A 6,515-nucleotide genomic window follows, 5' to 3' on the forward strand; every position below is an offset into this window, starting at 1 on the left:
AAAAATCAATCATGAATTTCATATGGAGAAAGAAAAGACCTAGAATAGCCAAAGCAATTCTCAATAACAAGAAACACGCAGGAGGCATTACAATCCCAGACTTCAAACTATACTATAGAGCAATAGTAGTAAAAACAGCATGGTACTGGCACAAAAACAGATATACTGACCAGTGGATTAGAATAGAAGATACAGAAACAAACCCACACATCTTTAGTCAATTAATCTTTGACAAAGGGGCCAAACACATACGCTGGAGAAAAGACAGCCTTTTCAACAAGTGGTGCTGGGAGAACTGGCTAACCATTTGTAAAAAGATGAATCTAAACCCCTATATCTCACCAAACACAGGAATCAACTCAAGATGGATCAAAGACTTAGAAATTAGACCTGAGACTGTGAACCTAATAGAGGAAAGCATAGGTTCAACACTACAACATATTGGCACAGGCAGTAATTTTCTCAACAAAACCTCCAAAGCTCAGGAAATTAAAGCAAGAATAAACAAGTGGGATAACATCAAACTAAAAAGTTTCTTCTCATCAAAGGAAACTATCAATAACCTAAAGAGGAAGCCTACAGAATGGGAAAGGATCTTTACCAGCCACCATTCTGATAGGGAGCTAATATCCAGAGTATACAAAGAGCTCAAAAGACTCTACACTAGCAAAACAACCCAATCAAGAAATGGGCAAATGAACTAAATAGACACTTCACAAAAGAAGAGATACAAAGGGCTAATAGATACATGAAAAGATGTTCTTCATCACTGGCCATCAGGGAGATGCAAATCAAAACTACACTGAGATTCCATCTAACCCCCGTCAGAGTAGCAAGCATAAAGAAATCAAATAACAACAAATGCTGGCGAGGATGTGGGGAAAGAGGAACACTTTTACACTGTTGGTGGGAATGCAAACTAGTTCAACCACTATGGAGATCTGTGTGGAGATTCCTAAGAAAGGTGGGAATAGATCCACCATATGATCCAGCTATACCACTCCTGGGTATCTTTCCAAAGGAGTTGAATTCAGAGAACTACAGCAACATATGCATACCTATGTTCATAGCAGCACAATTTGTAATAGCCAAAATATGAAACCAACCCAGATCACCATCAACAGATGAATGGATAGCAAAACTGTGGGAAATACACACAATGGAATTCTATTCAGCCATAAAGAAGAACAAAATTATATCATTTGAAAGAAGATGGAAAGCCCTGGAGAACATTATGTTAAGTGAGATCAGCCAAGCACAGAAGAAGAAGATACATATGTTTCCTCTAATATGCCCAAACTAGGAAACACAAAGAATACCAGAGGGACTCCAGATATTGAAGGGGAAATACTAGCTAAGTTTGGATGGTAAGATAGGAGAGGAGGAAGGCCGGTCTTGATTAATAAGGGTCTATACTTGAACATGTGTAAAATTATGAATAAGACATGGTTAACCTGGACAACCATTGGTGGGAGGGGGGAAGGGAAAATGGGGGGGGAGAGGGCACCAAATATAGTGTAAATATATACTATTTATGTCCAATAAAAAATTGTTATAAAAAAATACCCAGGACTGGTATAGCTGGCTCATATAGTGCATTCATTCCCAGTTTTCAAAAATGGGCAAGTGAGGAATCTTTGCACTGGTCTCCATAGCAGCTGCAATAATTTCCAATTCAACCAACAGTGTAGAAGAGTTTCTATTTCCTCACATCCTTGCTAGCATTTATTGTTTTTTTGACTTCTTGATTATTGCCATTCTAATTTGGGTTAGATAGAATTCAGTGTAATTCTGATTTTCATCTTGTTGATTGCTAGTGATGTTGAATATTTTTCATATATTTATTGGCCATTTGTATTTACTTTTTAGTGATATGTCCATTTAGCTCACTTGCCCGTTTTTGATTATTTCTTTTTTTGTTAGCAGTAAACTTATGTTCTTTGTACAGTGTAGATATTACTCTTCACTCAGAAGAGTATGTGTTAGAGATCTGTTCCCATTCTTTTGGATTTCTATTAAGGTTCTTGATTTTTTTTTTTTTTTTGCAGGTTAAGTTAAACCAGGGGCATTTGACCTTTGAGGTACAGTCCCTGCCCTATTTTTTATTCTTTATTTTGAAACCAGGTCTCACTGAGTTGCAGAGAGCCTCACTAAGTAGCTGAGGCTGTCTGCGAACCGTGATCCTCTGGTCTCAGCCTCCCGAATGCTGGGATAACAAGTGTGCGCCACTACGCCCAGCTTCTTGTTGGTTTTTTGACTGCACCAAAGCTCTTAAATTTAATGCAAACCCCACTTATTAATCCTCATTTTAATTATGCCTTGGAGGTCTTATTCAGTAAGTTTCTACCCGTCCTTATATATTGAAGTATTAGACTTATGCCTTCCTCTGGCAATTTCAAAGTCTCTGGTCTAATTTCAAGGTCCTTGATCCATCTCAAGTTGAACCTTTTGCCAGGTAAAAAGTATGGATTTAATTCAATTTTCTACAAACGAATAACCAGTTTTCCCAACACCAGTTTCTGAACAGGCTGTTTTTTTTTTCAAGCATATGATTTTGGCACTTTTATTAAAAATGAATTGGCTATAAGGGTGATGGTTTGATTCTGTATCTTCTATTCTGTTTCATTGGTGTGTGTGTCTACTTTTGTAACAATATATTGTTTTTACTACTGTACCTCTGTAGTATAATTTGAAATCAGGTACTGTGATATCTCATACATAGTTCTTACTGTGGAGTATTGCTTTGACTATTCTGGGTCTTTTATTACTCCATATGAAAGTTAGGGCTGATTATTCAAGGTCTGTGAAGAATGACACTGATATTTTAATAGGGATCACACTGAATTTGTAGATTACTTTTGGTTGAATGGCAATTTTGACATTATTTATTATGTCTATCCAAGGGCATCAGAGATCTATCCATCTTCTAAGATGTTTCTTTCTTTAGTGTTTCATACTTTTCATTATAGAGTTTTTTTTTTTACCTCAGTTAGGTTTACTCCTAGATATTTTATTATTTTTGAGGTTATTGTGAATGGAGTTGTTTTCTGTATTTCTTTTTCAGTGGATTTATGGTTGGCATATAGAAAAGCTACTGATTTTTGAAAAATTTGTTTTGTAAACTGCTATGTTGCTAAATTTGTTACTAAATTCTAGAAGTCTTTTGGTTGAGTTTTTGAGTCTTCTAAATATAAAATCATGTTATTTGTAAACACTTCTTTTCTTATTTGTATTTCTTTTATTTGCTTCTCTTGCTTTATCACTCGGGCTAGAGTTTTGAGTATTATATTGAAAAGGAGGTGTGATAGTGGACAGCCTTGGCTTGTTCCTGATTTGAAGGGAAATCTCACAAATTTTTCCCATTCAATATGATGTTAGCTTTTTTATATATTATCTTTATGATGTTAAGGTAAGGTTCTTCTATTTCAGTTTTCTGTAGAGCTTAACAGGAATGGCTGTTGAATTTTGTTAAATGTCTTTTCAGCATCTATTGAAATGATCATGTAATTTTTGTCCTCATTTCTATTTAGGTGATGAATTACATGTATTGACTTACATATGTTGAATTAACCTTGCATCCTTAGAATAAAACTAACTTGGTTTTGTTTTATAATTTTCTTTTTTTGGTATTAACTTTTTTTCTATTTTCTGTATAATTTTAAGAACATAAAGGTTTATATTCACAGGCCTCAGGAAATGGGTAGAAGTCACAGGACAATCTCTCCTCCCACCAAAAATGGTTGCATATTTTGATAAGTGTGTCCTAGAGTGAAAACTGAAATGTACACTAGCAACACTGTGCAAGATTCTTATGTAAATCAAGACCTAAAACCAGCCCACAGTGGAGGTTTTAGTCCTCTGTTCAGGTGCCTGGACAGGAGGCCTACCTAAGCTGTTGAGCAGGACAGGCAAATGGAGGCGGTGACAATGGAGGACAGGCACCTCGTGGGCAGAGGAGCCGTGATCGGTTCCTTGGAATGACGTGTTGTTTTTCCTTTTTTTTTTTTTTTTTCCTTTTCTCTTAAAGTCATCTCTGTAGGAAGGTGCTCGGCAGGGATCCCAGAGAAAGAGAGGATCCAAGACTCCTTTAACTGGCCTGGACAAAGGGCACTCCTATTGCAGCTGGACTGGACTATTATCTCATGGTGAGGCAGACCCAGATGGAATGCAAAATAAAGGAATGCTTACAGAAAACAAGTTTTCTTGGGATGCTAGATGGCCCAGCCTCAGCCTGTGGTCCAGAGAAATTCTTGCCTCACTCGTTCTTGTCTCGCTCGTCAACAGTGAAACATTAGTTTGGTTAGAAGAACCGTCTAGAATCATACCAGCTTCTGCTACCTTCATGGCCACTATCAGAAAAAGACTACTGTGCAACATTATGATCTGTTGATTAATTCCTGAGACTGTTTCATTCTTCCCAAATGACTGTATGCTGATAAAAATAACCCCTAAAAGCTGAAAGCTAAAACACACTGGTCCCGGGCTGCAGTTCCTTAAGAACAGCTGGGCACCACAGCTGCGCTGATGTGAAGAAGCTGCACTTTCCTACAGAAGGTCACCTGACCTGCGGTCCCGCCCCAAATCTCAGCCTGAGGTATATTTTAGTGAAGGCAGGTATATGGGCTTCTCAGAGCAGAGAAGCAGTTTAAGAGCAGAAAGGTAGAGGAAATCTAGAAAAGAATTGTCTTGATAACAGATTTATCCCATGGTGTGAAGGGAGAGGGCAAAGAATCCACTGGCACTTTGCTTATCCAGCGATTTCTGTCACTGTGGTGAACAACTTCTGCCTATTCCATAGGGTCTTGAACTGCTGGGGGACTGGGAACTCATTAAAGTCACCACTTTCTGTAGGAATGAGAACGTTCATCTCAGAAGATTTGGCACTGACTATCTCACAATCCAGGGAATTCTTGATCAGGTAAGCATGGCAGCCATCTGTTTTGTTAATGGAAATGGTTGGCACTTTACCCATTATCTGAACTTTGACATCCCTGCTGTTGATTTTCTCCACAATGCCCACCACGTCATCAAATACCAGACCGAGTTTCTACAGTTATCTACTGTAATGGAGTTAATTTTGCCCTTGATTTGCAATGTTGTATTGACACACTTGTATATGTAAGCCACCTGTTTCAGTTCTGTGTCTTCAATCACCAGATTGGAAACATTCTCCTGATTTTCCACTCTCCATTTCTTGCCCTCGAGTTCAAACAGAGCTGGCTCCTTTGTGGCTGGTTTAGGTGATGAGTTGGTTTGAGGTTTAGGTGCAGAGAATGGTTTTGGGCCGCTGCGAACTGGACCACTCTGAGCCTTGAGGGCAGGGTTCTTTTGAGTCTTCATATCATCAGATACGTGTTTCAGGGCATGTGTGATACTTTCCCTCTGGTTGATCTGTGCAAACAGCGCAGAATGGGAAGCAGCGTCATTGGAGCCTGAACTGATAGGAACTGGGGGAGGAGGTGGGCCTGGGGGAAGGGGGGGACCCGATCCAGCAGAGGGTCCAGATGGCAATCTACTCAGTTCCTTTGCCATAGGCCCCATCTTGCTCCAGGCCAATCCAGTGGTATGGAACTCCTTGATGTAAGCCTGTAGCTCTGCCCATATACTCAGGTAAGCCTTGACCCAGTTCACGTGCTTCTTATCCACATCATTGTATTCCTTGAGGACTCGGTTTGTGTAAAACGTGGCAGTGTCATTCATCTCTTTCATAAAAGGGCCAGGTTTGGGGACCATAGCCACCCATGCCAGCACCTGGATGCTCTCACTGACAGCTGACAGGTGATTGAACAACTTGCTACCTCGGTTCTTCTCCCAAAAAGTTACCAGTTCTTGGATCTGCTCTGAGATGGGTGCCAACAGATCAGAAAGCTTATTACTGGCTGGCTGCTGGCACTAAGAAGCTGTAACCAGGAGAGCTTGCTCCAACTTCAGGCCTGTGTGGACCATCTCTGCATGTTTCTGCATATCTCCTCCAATCTCTTTACTTATCTTCAAGTACTCTGCCACAGGACCAGCAAGCAGTGAGTCAAATGCTTGCACATATGGAGCTGGTCCTTTTGAAGGACTGTCTCCATACCCGCAGTGCATGTCAGAGGTATTGGATACTGTCTCTAAGCGGCCCACTGCTCACTCTAATCTTTCTGCCAGATTTTGCCTATCAGCCATAATGTACCACCTTGGGACTGTGAAAAGCCGCTCTCCACTTCTGGCAAGAACCGCCCAGCAATCTATAATTTCCTTGATATGAATTCAAATGCATATTTCTAGTATTTTGTTTAGATTTTTCATCTATGTTCATCAAGGACATTGGTCTGTAATTTTATTTTATTTTTTAATTAGCTAATTGTAGTCACACATCTTAATGGAGTACAAGATGGTAGAGGCATACATGCACACATTACTCATTTAGCCCTTTCCCAATTCCCGCCATATTCCCTCCCCCTTCCTTCTTCTCATGTTTGGCCTAGTGATTGACTTTGATAGGTTTGTGAATGTACATAATGTACATTAAGGAA

The 6,515-nt window shown here is 39.6% G+C and overlaps 1 pseudogene across 1 annotated transcript; it reads right to left on the reverse strand.

The window, feature by feature from the left end:
* Positions 1–4,747: 4,747 nt before the first annotated feature.
* On the reverse strand, positions 4,748–6,165 carry LOC308279471 (adenylyl cyclase-associated protein 1-like; annotated as a pseudogene). Its single transcript has one exon. The product of its transcript is annotated as an adenylyl cyclase-associated protein 1-like (transcript).
* Positions 6,166–6,515: the final 350 nt, after the last annotated feature.

This window comes from Muscardinus avellanarius (genome assembly GCF_963383645.1).
Source record: "Muscardinus avellanarius genome assembly, chromosome: X".
NCBI classification, from domain to species: Eukaryota; Metazoa; Chordata; class Mammalia; order Rodentia; family Gliridae; genus Muscardinus; species Muscardinus avellanarius.